This window comes from Musca autumnalis, unplaced genomic scaffold, assembly GCF_047663935.1.
Source record: "Musca autumnalis isolate F117 unplaced genomic scaffold, ASM4766393v1 scaffold_6, whole genome shotgun sequence".
Classification (NCBI taxonomy): Eukaryota; Metazoa; Arthropoda; class Insecta; order Diptera; family Muscidae; genus Musca; species Musca autumnalis.
In genome coordinates this window covers 3,206,104-3,221,102 of record NW_027412199.1, presented here as the reverse complement: position 1 = coordinate 3,221,102, position 14,999 = coordinate 3,206,104, and the positions used below count along the sequence as shown (strand labels likewise).

General features: G+C 35.8%; 1 protein-coding gene and 1 long non-coding RNA gene across 4 annotated transcripts in view; one reads left to right on the top strand and one right to left on the bottom strand.

Moving 5' to 3' along the window:
• The window catches only part of Ca-alpha1D (Ca[2+]-channel protein alpha[[1]] subunit D), a 1,669,376-nt gene that overhangs the window by 1,617,184 nt on the left and 37,193 nt on the right, over positions 1-14,999 (bottom strand). The window lies entirely within an intron of this gene.
• Positions 2,071-14,999, top strand: part of LOC141388118 (uncharacterized) — an 85,742-nt gene continuing 72,813 nt past the window's right edge. The window contains exon 1 of the long non-coding RNA XR_012408728.1: positions 2,071-2,135. This is a non-coding gene — a long non-coding RNA (uncharacterized lncRNA). The remainder of the gene's footprint in view (positions 2,136-14,999) is intronic.

The following is a 14,999-nucleotide window of genomic DNA, read 5'->3' as shown; positions in this document are numbered from 1 at the left end:
CTTAATTTGCAGCAAAATTGATTGATTGAGTCTATAACGTAAAAATGGACGCTACCGCTACATTAACCCTACAGGAAACCGCGTGTCTATGTGGTAAATATTGAGCCTCGCACTACCAACTAATATAAGTGGAATTTTTGTGTTTTATTGTAAAAATTAGTAACCTATGTCCTTCATATCAAACTACAAATGTTTCGAAACTATCAAAATTCGAAACATTTGTACTAATTATTAAAAATTATCGAGTACACGGACAGACATATTGTCAAATAGTTAATAGGGGCAGAGGTCTTATGATGTATTTTTGTTTATATTTGTGTAGTATTATTAAGAATTCAATCATATACAAAATATAATTTCATTTTTTAGAAAACTGTATTAATTATTTTGAAAGTCGAGTAATTTGAGGGTACACAAACCTGTAATTGGATTCTGTAACTTATTTTTGCTGTTACCGGCAAAAATCGGTAAAATTAAATAGCAAAATTATGACTAAAAACATAAAGAAAAGTTGACATCACTGTTTGTGCCGCTAGAGGCTAGCGACTACTTTTTATTCTTCGTTAACTTACCGAAAAAATTCGTTAATTATCGAAATTATAAGCATTTTAATTTTACCGACAATTATCGATACTACTAATGAACGTAAAAACGTGCAAAATGTTTGGAAATTTCACAATTACATAACGTTAACATAGATTCACCACAACACAAAAGAAAAAATCACATTTTTTATTAAAACACCAACTTCCCCAGCTTTATATATCACCGTGGGTCATTTTGTAAAACAAATGAAAATCAAACCCTTCATAGAGCACGGAAACAACTCGAGTTTAAGACCGCCATAATCCGGTTTATAGTCTGTTCTTCAATCGTTTTGCAATTGAACTACTTGTGATGCTTAATATTGCTATTGCCACTTTAGATTTATTAACAGTTTCGTTAAGACGATACGAATACAAATGTGTTCAAACTGCTACCTGAGTTACGTTTTGTTTATATATGAGTTGTTTTTGTTTGTTTTTTGTTTTCAGTCGAACAGCCATTTTCTACACCGAAAGGCGTTTGGTAGTAATTCGAACGAATTTGATTTCGGATCGTCTTAGAAATCAAATATATTATAGTCATTCATTAACCATCATTCAAAACACAAATTTGTTTTTCACTGAACACTAATTTTAAATGTAAGTTATATGCATAGGTAAGGGTACTTTACACGATATGAAAAAATAAATTTCGAAATATCATATTTTATTGGTATTTTTCCCATTGATCTTTATTAAGTTTCGCATGTTAGTGGAGGGTCTTTTCCCAGCTTTTTTCCTCAGGTGAATCCATAAAGTTTTTGTAAATAACATTTACGTCTAGAATGTCTTGTCTTGGTAGATTTTATATTGTATTAACTTTTTTGATTTTCAGGTTCCAAAAACCACAATTTTGACGTTGTCGCTAAATAAGTTGTAGAAGATCTTCAAATAAACCTCAGAAAACTTAATTTACCTAAAGCCGTTGCTTCCTATACAACCCTTTGCCATAGACAAATTAAATGTACATATAGACAAAGGAATGCTCTAAACAATGTTCTTAACAGTTTGTTGACAGAACAACTCAATTAAAACTACAATAAATACAATTCTATAAAGTTACTTTTTGACGGAATATACATCCTCGGATAGAAATGTAAAAGAAAATCTTGCCATTTTTCTCAAAAATCGCCTTCGAAAAATATTCAGTATTTTGGTTTGAGTCTGTTGACAGCACACAGCATGTCTTCGAAAGATCTACGGACCAATCTGCGTTGACGGTGAATATCGACGTCGCATGAACCACGAGCTGTATCTGCTATACAACGACATCAATATAGTTAAACGTATCGAGATGCAGCGATTGCGTTGGCTAGGCCATATCATAAGAATGAGCGATGATGAACCCGCTAAAAAGGCGTATGAATACATGCCACATGGCGGTGCACGCAGAATAGGCAGGCCAAGGAATAGATGGCGCAAACAAGTGGATGATGAGATGAAAAGGCGCGGTATTCCAGAGTGCAAAGCAACAAATAGAGAGGAATGGCGATCTCTTCTTAATTCGGCATATAGAACAAATGTTCTGTAATGGGCCAGCTAATTAAGTAAGTAAGTACTTTCTGAATACAAGAACAAATATTTTCGTCATTTATTCATGTCGATTGCAGTTTTTCAAGATAATCATAGTTGTGGTAAATATATAAAATGAATTTAATTCAATGACACAAATGTTACATACTTCCCATTTAATCGTTCCTAATTTCTGATTATGCTATACTACTACAAGCAATAAATTTAATTTGACCATACCTTCGAGAAAAATGTGGTAAAATCATGTATTTTACACACAAAAATGAGAAATTGTAATTTTTGTAAAACGCACTGACAAACAGTGTAAAATTAGCTGTTCGCTACCAAAATAATAGAAGAGGTAAGCCCCATTTCGGCATTTTGAGACTTTCACCCCCCTCACACACATCAACCAGTGGGCTACGTTATTCGGGTGTTAAGTCCTAACACCGAGTGCAATCGTGTTGCAATGGTATGCACTCGTGCCTAATCTGCAAGTGGGGTCTTTAGGCACGACGTTCGGAATCGGAATCATTGAGCTAATCGTGATGCACTCATTGATATGATAGAAGTCTCCTTTATGAACAATTTGTTTGTCATTATGAAAACCAATGAAGATTGTTGTTGCTTCCACAAATGTTGTTATTACATTCTTAGTCCAAGGTGTCCTCTTTTATAAAAAAAGTAAAAGTAACATTTACATTATTATAAGATTCACATTATTATTAGCTGTAAACAAAAACTGTCAAAAAAGAGGCGAAATAAAAAATAGCACCACTTACAATTTCTATATAAAACGTGTAACTTTAGCGACATTTTCTAGCATTTAACATTTGTTTGATTTTTTCAACATTAATTTCAATTATTTGGATATTCCAACTTAAAAAATAGGATGTTTTAAATTAAAATAGGTCGTGAAAGGGCATACAGTGCAGAGAATAACAAAATAATAAAAAAACACCTGTGTTGATGCCAAAATTTTACAGATAAGTTGTCAGATTTGTTTGAAACTCTAAGAAAATTATTCACCACGCAATTAACTGTAAAGAAAATAAATAAAATATTGGAAATAAATGACTCCTGACAGAACATCAGGTCAGAATTCACATCCCAAATGCCAAAAAGTAATATTTCAAAGGTCCTAGTAGACTATAAAAGCATTATATTGTACCGGAAATAGAACAAAAAGTTCGCAAATGTCTCAGAGAACATAATTTAAAAGCACTCAGTTCGGGGAAACGCCATAATTTTAACGGACAACACGATGCGGAACCCAAAAAAGTTAACAAGGAATTTTTACATTAGCTGTGGGACATGTTTGGAGGATAATATTTAAAAAATATACAGCAAACCCCATTAACAAAGCATTTTTTAACGGTAACAGTATGACGTTGACTTTGTTGACGCTATACACGGTATCAAACCTGTAAAGAATTAACATATTTTCATTGAAATCCTGGAAATTGCGACTCAATTTAATAAAGAAGATAATTTGACACTAGTTTGGTCTTTCCAACTGGATATAAACATAAATAATCTGAGGTATAATCTGGAAAAGAGTAGAAGATATTGTGGTTATGTGACCATTCTCCAAATCAACAAAGTGTTAGAGAGGGTGAATAAGGTAGCCACAACATCGAAACTAATGACCAGAAAATCATTCTGGACAGCTTCTTCTGCAACAAATGCCAGAATCCGCAATTTCTATCATTCTAGCAGAATTTTTAATCACACATTTTAGTAACATAAGTGTTCACAACTGAATAATCATTTTTAGATCTTAAAAATAGTGTCAGTAAACATTCAATTAACAAAAACAAATATATTTCAAAACTCAAAATGTAAGTAAAAATAGATTAAATGTGATGTAGGTATCTCAGTTGCAAATGTTTTGAGCAGCACTACTATGTCAGTTCGTTTAAGAAACGGCATACTAGTAGTTTTTAAAGTACAGTGATAGCCTAGCATAATCGCTGTTTAATTACACTGTGTAACTTTAGTAGAGGGGTAATGAGAGTTCTGGATCACAAAAGCGCCTTTTTTGCCTATTCGGCCCACTGTGCAGGCTGTGTGTGTGTGAGAGAGAGAGAGTGTGTGTGAGAGAGAGAACAAGAGAGAGAGATCACTAGATCGAGAGAGTATTTGGAGAGATCTTAAATGTAAACATAGCATAAATATATACAAAATATTAGGGTGTCTCAAAAATATTACCTCCAAAAATATTAGGGTTGCCACATTTACCGCTTAAATTAAAAAATATTACGTTGAATCATGAAATATGGGGTCCCACTGTGCGAGTCAGTTGGAGTCAAACAAATGATTTAGTGGAGGATATCTAGAGAGCCACATTTAACCTGTATATGTGTGGGAGGGAGCCAGACCTTGATTTCAGGAGAGAAACACATTTATCCTGTATATGTGTGGGAGGGAGCCAGACCTTGATTTCAGGAGAGAAACACATTTATCCTGTATATGTGTGGGAGGGAGCCAGACCGAGAAGTTGAGAGAGAACCACATTTGATCGCTAATGTAAACAAAATACATTTCAATATATGTCTGTCCGTAAGCATGTCGAATCATGATCGTAATCAAAGTGGATTTTTCCGTCCGTCCGCCAGTCTCTCTGTGAGCATGTTCAATCATGTTCATAACTTAACATATGTATGCCCAATTAATTTCACAATATTGTGAAATTCATGTTTTAGCATATTACAGTTTTGGTATAAAAAGCAAAAATTTGAAAATAAGATTCACAGTATAAAAGTTAAAGTACAAGTGAAGACATGGCGAGCGGAGATTTAATTACTTTCTTCAATTCCTTCAACATCAAATCAATAATTCCTTTGAAGGATATGGAGGACAACAAGGATTACATCATCACCGGAGCATTCAAGAGCAAAACAAAATATGGGGAGAGAATTGTATTGAGGATAAATGACTCTATTCTTTACTTGCCAACAAGATTTCTTTCACTAGGAGACGAACATGTGAAACAATTAGCTGGTGGAGGATATGCTATCACAAAATCTACCCTGAAAGATTCCATCGGAGCAGATGTATATAAATTAGAGTTAAAACAATTGGAAATTCCAACATTTTATTATCCACCGTATTAAACAAAAATAAAGAATTTTTATAAAATTTAAAGTTTCTGTGGCTTCTTATTTAAATTTGGGGGGATAGAGGTTTCAGTATGAAAATAGTACTTTAGTTAGAAAGATGTCTGCGCTTAATAGGAAAGACGAGCGTTTAAAAACCTTCAATGGTTAGCCATTACCGTATCCAGATACAAAGACGATGGCTGCAGTTGGATTTTATTATATTGGTATAGGAGATTTGACCAGATGTTATTTTTGTGAATTAGTTATTCATCAATGGGAAGAAGCTGACTGTCCTGTTGCAGAGCATTTACGAATGTCATACAGCTGCCCGCTAATGAGAAGACTTTATACAAACAATATTCCCATCAATCAAGATATTTTAGATGATATCCTCCCTGAAATTGGTTTAGATGTTTGCGGCACCAGAGAGTTTTAAACAATATTAGTATTATTGTTCACATTCATTGCTTGCACTTCTATGAATAAAATTTGAGAAAAATTAAAACACTAAAATCTTTGTTGTTTTATTTATAATCTTTATTTTATGTTTTGGTTTTTACAATCCATCTTGTATTATATCACGAATATAATACAATTTCTGTTCAATGAAAACAAATATCTTAAATACATTATTAACAGCACATTTATACTTAAAATCTAAATGAATTGGACAGTTGGTGAAATAATCTTGACGAGTTCTAAGATTCATATTACTTTCTAAATTAACAATATTAGTTTGAAGATAGTTTTCCAAAAAGCATTTCTTCTCTTTCCCATTTACAAAAACGTATTGATAGTTGTTTAATGGTGAAAGAACATCCTCGATATCATTGTAGCAGATTTCACCATCGGTCCAGTCTAATCCATTAACATATGTTATGGTGTAGTTGATTGTTCTGAGTGCTTCTCCATCAAGCTCCTTTGCACTATAAGGTGGTCGAAACAAAAAATTATTCGGAATAACAGAAGTTCCACACATAAATGATAGCTCCTTCATGAAAATTTTTTTATCATTTCCATGACAATATTGAAAGTCGGCAAATGCTACATCCGATCTTTGGATTAGATACGACATCTTGGATAAGTTGTATTAGACTGTAGTGAGTAATTTTGGTGTTGGTGTATTTTATTTATAAAATCTTGCTCATTTGCAACAAAAATTTTAAGCAAAGATGTCCACAGTTGTATGTATTGAAACGTTGATCTCGTTTATAATTATATGTTGTAGCTGATCCCAAGTAACGTAAAATTTCAGCTGGAGGTTGAAGATTGCCAAAACTATCGTAATAGTCGATGATATTATTATTCTTATAATATGCCACCCAATGTGTGCCAGGCCCACTGTCAATATCCAAATTTACGACACCACATTCGATTCGATAAGGCTTTTTAGGTAGTTTATCTCGCATATAAACACCTCTAAAGTGAGGTATGTATTTCTTTCCAAAGGTATTTATATGTGTATCGGCAAGTGGACCTTTGGGTAGCTGTTTTATTAGTTTTTTTGGCGTTTCATTTTCATCAACATAAATTCCATAGCCTTTTTTGTATGGTTTGAGATAGAGACCTTTACCCATAGCTATAGCTTCTATGGTTTTGTTGTGTCTGGTTTGCTCTTGCAACTCTTGTTTAGCTTTTTTAGCATTCAAAACTGCATTGGTTATCGCTGAACTGCCCGAAGCTAATGCACCCAACGCTCCCAACCCAGTTAGAATAGGTATGAGAGGAAGAAATCCTCCCCTTTTGGGTACCCTTATTACTCTTGGTATAACCACCTTTGACTTTTTTCCTCGGAATGTCTTTTGTATTTCTTTCCTTGCTATTTTGATGGCAGCATTAATATCAGTTGGTTTAACGCTTTTAAGAGAATCTGTTGCATTCTTTATAGCATTTTTAAATATTTGTTGACCAAGTATTTGGTTGCGTTTCTTATTACCCATCCCCATTCCAAGCTTTGTCTTTGCCTTCATTATATTAGTTACAAGATATGCGTTTATTTTTTCTCCAATGCTACTATCATTTACTCGTTCCCAAGCTCGTTCAGTTAGTTCACGATCAGCAATATGTCGTTGCTCTATATCTTTGTTCTGTGAATAAGCTATATCGTGTTTTCTACAAGCAGCATCCAGTGGATTAACACCTTGATCTCCTCTTTGTATACGTTTTCTTAGCTTTGTACCTGGTCCACAAAATTGATAGCCTGGCAGATGAAGTTCGACTGGAAGAGAGTTTATCAACTTATTTACAAGTCCTCCTCCTTTAACGGCTTTCTTTCTAATAAATCGATTTGCGTTGTAAACAATCATTTTATACTTTTTCACACGTGCTAAACAAAATATATATGTAAATCGATTATATATATATATATATATATATTATAAATAGTCATGTGTTCTTATACTAATCATTAGTTGTAAACATGAGATTAGTTGAGCAACAAGCTAAAATTACAGTAAGAAATGGGGACTTTATACAAAGGAAAACCCCTCCACATAGTACTTTGTTACCCAATACTATACGAGCATTAATAGTGGGTCCATCAAACTGTGGAAAGACGAATGTTATGCTTAGTTTGATTGAAAGCCCAAATGGATTAAAATTTGAAAATGTTTACATTTATTCAAAATCGCTATATCAACCGAAATATGAGTACCTAAAGAAACTGATTTCCTCTGTAAAAGGGATGGGATTGTTTACACTCACCAATAATGATGATGTTATACAACCAGACGAAATAAAACCAAACTCAATCATGATTTTTGACGATGTAGCGTGTGATAAACAAAACAATATTAAAAGCTACTTTAGTATGGGTCGACATAAGAATGTTGACTCATTTTACTTATGTCAAACATACACCCGTATCCCAAAGCATTTGTTGCGTGATAATGCCAATATGATAATCATGTTTAAACAAGACGATCTGAATTTAAGACACATATACAACGATCATGTGGGGTGCGACATGAGCTTTGATATCTTCAAAGGCATTTGTCATGAATGCTGGAAAGAAAAGTATGGATTTCTGACGATTTCTAAAGATGATGAAATTCACTCTGGGAGATATCGAAAAGGCTTTCATACATTTATTCAACCATAATATTATTTAAAAGATGTTATATAGTATATTTACATTAGTACACCTGCAACCATGGAGGAAGCAATGTTGAAATGACTTGTAAAGTCCAAAAATGTTTTGAAAAGAAAATTTCAAAGCATTAAAATGGGCGAAGATGCTAAAACTACTGAATTGACAAATACTTTTAAACCATTAACAGAACCCATAAACAAACTACTAAAGCTTTCAACTGAGAATGCAAGCAAAATGATTGCACCCAAGAAGGAGAATATGGATTCATTTAGAGAATCTTTTGTAGCGAGTACACCCTTTAAAAGATATAAACCGGAGATTAAGCTTCAACCAAGTATATTGGAGGGGAAAGAGGATAAAGGAGATTATTTACAAAATTATGATACTTACAACACCTCGAAAGAAGATAAATTTTATTCAGAAAATGAGGATGATGAAGACGATCCTATTATTCTAACACTCTTGAAGAAAAATAAAAAACTAGATAGAGTATATGGACCGCATAAAGATGAAAATGGTGAATGGAAATTTAGAGATAAACCACTGAAAATCAGCGAAGAAAAGATTACAATTGGAAATAAAAATTGGGCATTTACACCAGGACTGTTTGAACTCTTATTTTATCAAAACCCCAAAAAATATGATCCTACAGAACTTGACATATATAAACAATCTTGTTGGACTCAAATGCATTTAAAATAAACTATGACCCTAATGGTAGAATCAAGGGGAACAAAGGACAAAAATATAACCGGATAATTAAAAAGTTAATGGGGGATACTCACAGTGGCAAAGGCTTAATGACACTAAATCCAACTAAACCCAACTATATATACTGGGACTATCCCAACGAGTTGGTAGAACGATTAAAGCTGTTGATGGCATCACAACAAGCCGGAAACAATAATCATACTAATGAGATTGTTTCGATTATCGAAGAACTGCGAGAAAGCAACATAATCTATTAAGTAAACTTTAAAGGAAACAATCAACCTATGACTGTTGACAAGTTTGGTCATCATTATAATCCAAAAACCCACTCAATAGAAGTAAGAGAAAATGTTTCGAGAATACTGGGAATTAATATTGACGAAGATAACAACCTTGACGTGCAAAATAAAAAAATTAGGAACGTTGCACCCCCAACAGAAGGAACGGATGCGGTCAACCAAGCATACATACATTCACAAATCAAGCACATACAAGAAGTATTAAACCAAAATATCATTCAGGAGTGTACTCAACTAAGAGAAGAAGAATACTCCTTCTCGGACCATAGGTATATTAGATTTAAAATAGCGAGGCCACCGCCAAACCCTATAACCTTCCGAAACAAATCCAAAACAAATTGGACTAATTTCGGTAAACGAGTAAAAGAAAGACTAGGGCAAGCCGATGAGGAATGCCTAAGTAAAGAGGACATAGATAGAAATGTCCTAAAGTTAACCGAGGCACTAGTAAAGTCTTTCGAAGAAAGTTGTCCCCTTCGAGAGAGGAAATCCGCCTACGAAAAACCCTGGATGACAGGGGAAATTCGTAACAAAGGCAAGGAGATCCGCAGACTTTATAATAGGGCAAAACGTAAGAAAGCAGCTGTATTCTGGGACAACTACCAGGCAAAATTGAAGGAATACAACAAAATTACAAGGAACGCTAAACGTAACTCCTGGAAGCTATTCTGCGAACAGGTGGACAGCGTTAACGACGTTTCAAAAATTAAGAAGTTCATGTCCAAAACCCATACACAGACCGAACAAATGGTCGATGAAAATGGGAAAAGGACAGATACAACTAAAGAAATCCTAGGCCTTCTGATGAAAACTCACTTTCCATCGAATACCGCGGCCAACACCGAGGAATCGATCGAATCTGGTTACTCATCAGGAGATGCACCAAAAATTGACAGCTCGATGATCAAACAAGCCATCACGAGCTTTTCACCATACAAAGCAGCGGGACCAGACCAGATCTTCCCAGCCCTACTACAGCGGGAAGTGGACCTTATTGCGTCCAAACTGGTCGGGATCTTCAACGCTTGTTTAAAATTTGCTTACACCCCGCTAGCCTGGCAAGAGGCGAGGGTAGTTTTTATCCCTAAACCTGGCAAGGCAAGCTACGCAATACCAAAATCTTATCGCCCGATAAGTTTAACTTCATTCTTACTCAAGACAATGGAACGGACGATCGACACCATGATAAAGAGTAGAATTCCGAACGATATGCTCAAATTTAAACAACACGCATACGTTAAAGGTATGTCAGTGGAAACCGCTTTGCACGAGGTAGTACACCATATAGAGAGGACCTTTGAAATGAAGATGTATACACTTGCTGTATGCATTGACATCGAAGGCGCCTTTAACAACGTCAGCACCGAAACGCTGATCCACTCTTTAGACGAGTTTCAGGTGGACTGGGCCTTAAGGAACTGGATCAACCATATGCTAAGGAACAGATGGATAAGCTGCGGGCTACATGACGTTAAATTAAGAGACAAAGTCGGACGAGGAACCCCGCAGGGAGGGATACTATCACCTCTTCTGTGGGTTACTACCATAAACAGTCTCTTAAGGACCTTAACCGAAGAAGGATTTGACGCAGTCTGCCATGCAGACGACGTTATAATACTTCTAAGGGGAAAGAATCCGAATATTCTCTGCAGAAAAGCAGAAACAGCACTCAATATTGCATACAACTGGGCCAGACCGAGAGGTCTGAACGTTAACCCGGAAAAAACGGAAATATGTCTATTTACGAGGAAAACGAAAGTAGGGAACCTCGAGGAAACAGTTTTCCTAAATAGAACAATAAATATTTCGCGCTCAGTTAAATATCTAGGAGTAATTCTGGATAGGAAACTAAATTGGAAAGATCATATTCAAGAAAGGGCCAACAAGGCACAAAGATGTTGGTCAATATGTAGAAGAGCAATAGGCTCAAAATGGAGTTTCAATCCTAAGATGATACACTGGCTATACAGGGGCGTAATTAGACCAATCTTAACATACGCGTCTGTTGTGTGGTGGACAGCTATGGATAAAAAATGCAACGTAAAGATATTGCAAAAAGTCCAAAGAACATGTTGCTTAAGCATTAGCGGAGCAATGAGGACTACACCGACTAGGGCTCTAGAAACAATTTTGTTTATACACCCAATAGAAATTCAGGTAAGGTATGAAGCAGCTATCGCAGCTACAAGGCTAAAGTCGATGAGCGAGTGGATCAGTAGTGACCACCAAACATACCACCAAAACATACTAAAGGTCACAACGGGTGAATCTATTAACCAAATAGTATCAGACCGCATTCCTGAAACAAATGCAGTAGCTCTGTGTGAAGTTTCAATACCAGACAGAGACATATGGATCGATGGAACTCTAGCACAGATTCACGCTGGAAGCTGCGGGTTTACGGATGGGGCCGTGCTAGAGGGGAGAACCGGACTGGGTCTATATATAATGGAACCGGAAACGAAAGTCTCCCTCCGACTGCCGAACCATAATACGATTCTTCAGGCGGAAGTCCGAGCGATAACAGAATGTCTGAGCTGGTTTGACACTCACACAAAGCCTACCACTGCGAACATCCTTACGGACAGCAAAGCAGCCATCACGGCTATAACGGCCAAGACGGTAAAATCTAGAACTGTCTTAGAATGCATACAGTCTATCAACAACTACTCCCAACATGGTACGGTAAACATTATATGGGTACCAGGGCACATTGGGATTAGGGGTAATGAAATAGCAAACTTAGGTAGTTAGCTTAGATAACGCCAAGCCCTTGAAGGCGACGCGCTTTGAGCTAAAGGCATGGGCAAAAGATGCACATATATCCCTCTGGAACAGAGAAGACAAGGGAAAAATCACAAAAATCCTATGGGGTAACCCAGACGAGGATAAAACAAAGAGATTACTTTTACTAAGTAAAAAGGACATTAGCAGACTGACGGGCATCCTTACAGGACACCTGGGTCTACAAGCGCACCTGCACAAAATAGGTTGTGCTGGAAGCAGTGAATGCCGAGCATGCAGAGAGGACGACGAAACGTTGGAACACTACCTCTGTCATTGCCAGGCTTTCACGAACCAGAGAAAACAGATACTAGGGAGCGACATTATACAAGGACTCGATTACATCAGGACAATCGAGCTCAAAACTTTAAGAGACTATGTCAACAGAACAGAAATCCTAGACTAACGTCAAAACAATAATCAGGAATTATAACTAATTTCAACACAAGTTTACAATCTCAATCCGAACCCGAAATTAGATCGCACAACAGGCCTACCTTATGGCTTAAGTGTATGTCCACACGGACATGTGGTGATCCCGCATCACCCCTCTTTTCAACCTAACCTAACCTAAGAGAAGAAATATCCCATCTCAAACAATCACATAAGGAAATTTTTAAAGTCTTATCTCAACCCCCATTCTAGGGATACGTAAAATCGATTTCGGTTAATCGATTAATCGATTATTAGCCGTAAAATTGCTAAAAATCGTAGTCGACTATTGACTGTGCGAAAACCGTATAATCGATTATTCTTAATCGACTTTCAGAAGACGGAATGAACTATTATTCGAAGTCAACCATTAGTCGTACGTAGTCTATCATTATTCGTAGTCGACTATTAATCGTGATCGACTATTAGTCGTAGTTGACTATTGGGTGTGCTAAAACCGCGTAATCAACGGTACTTTTTTGTATACATATAACCATCATGGATCACATCAACGAAAATGGTCGATTAATCGGTTAACGATTAATCGAAAGTCGACTTTTAGGACACTCTCAAATAATCGACTAACCGAAAATCGAGTTTTAAGTTTTTCACGAAAATCGAATAATCGAAAAACCGATTATTGCATTTCACTGCGTATCCCTACCCCATTCAACTCAATTGCTCTAATATATCCCCCAAAATTTGAATAATGGAAAAGCGAGGATTGGTAGACGAACTCCACTCTCAAGCACGAAGAAATTTTAAAAGACGAAGGGTTATTACAAAAGGCATCGATGATCTTTGGCAATCTGATTTAGTTGAAATGGGCAGCTATTCTAAAGCAAACAAGGGCTACAGATTTATGCTTACTGTTATCGACACCTTTTCGAAATTTGCCTGGTGCGAAAAACAGCAACGGAAGTATATAGAGCATTTGAAAAAATTTTAAAAGATGGAAGAATTCCAAAGAATTTGCAAACCGATGATGGAAAAGAATTTTTCAACAAGGAATTTAAAAAACTAATGCAGAAACATTCAATAAACCACTACTCTACATACAGTGTCTTGAAAGCCTCAATTGTTGAACGCTTCAATAGAACTCTAAAAGGTATGATGTGGAAAGAGTTTAGCTACAATGGAAATTATCAATGGATTGATATTTATAGAGACCTGGTTGATCAATACAACAAAACTCGTCATCGAACAATAAAAATGGCACCTATTCAAGTAAACTCATCGAATGAGCAGATGTTGTTAAAAACTGTATATAACCACATAAAAATCTTTAAAAGGCAAAATCTTCGTGCTGGTGATCATGTTCGCATCAGCAAGTATAAACATCAATTTGAAAAGGGGTATACTCCAAATTGGACTACAGAAATATTCAAAATAAGAGGAATACGATTAACCAACCCTGCTACTTATTTACTAGAAGACTACGAAGGAAATCCCATACATGGATGTTTCTATAAAGAAGAACTTTTACCCACAAAATATCCCAACACATACTTAGTAGAAAAAATATTAAAAACAAAGGGTGATAAAGTCTTTGTTAAATGGCTGGGATTTTCAAGCAAGCATAATTCCTGGATAGATAAGACAAATGTATTGTAAACTTAACACACACTCAAACTATTCACCTCCTATTGAATTGGGAGAGGGCAGTTATGAGTGTTGTTTAATAGATTTTCAATCCTACAATTCCATTCCAAATGTGGACAATGATAACAATCTCTTCCATATCGGAGACAAAATTATAAAGATACCCATAGGATCATATGAACTACAAGACATTGCTCACTACTTGGAGACACAGTATAGAGCAATCCACATTAACAGATCTATTGAGATTAAAGCCAACAATAATACGCTACAGATAGAGATCTTATCCTCTCATGATCACATATACTTTGATAAAGAAAAATCCATTGCAAAACTCTTTGGTTTCACCGGAAAAGTTTTGGAGCCTGGCAAAAAGCACATTTCAAACCTTCCAGTTAACATTTTAAAGGTCAATGCCATACAAATACATTGCAATATTGTAACCGGATCATTCATGAATGGGTCGCCTGCTCATATTCTGCACGAATTCGCTCTTGACGTCCCTCCAGGCTATAAATTGGCGGAGAGACCGATGAATCTCATTTATTTGCCGGTGAACGTCAAAGAAATAAGTCATCTGGAGATACTCATATTAGATCAAGAAGGTCGCTTGATAAACTTTAGAGGAGAAGAAATTACGCTACGAATTCATATAAGACCCAGACTGCCATGATTATTTACAATAAATACGCCCATAAACAAGCACCAAAACACATTCATCATCAAGGAGCCAAACCGTCAAGACCTCCTCTCAGCAAGGAAAATAAAGAATTTTTAAAGCTTATAAAATTAAAAGTCAAACCAAATGTCTGAAATACTCGATATTAATGAGCGCCCACTCTCTGACGAGAATATTGTGAAGAAAGACTACCATAGCTATGTT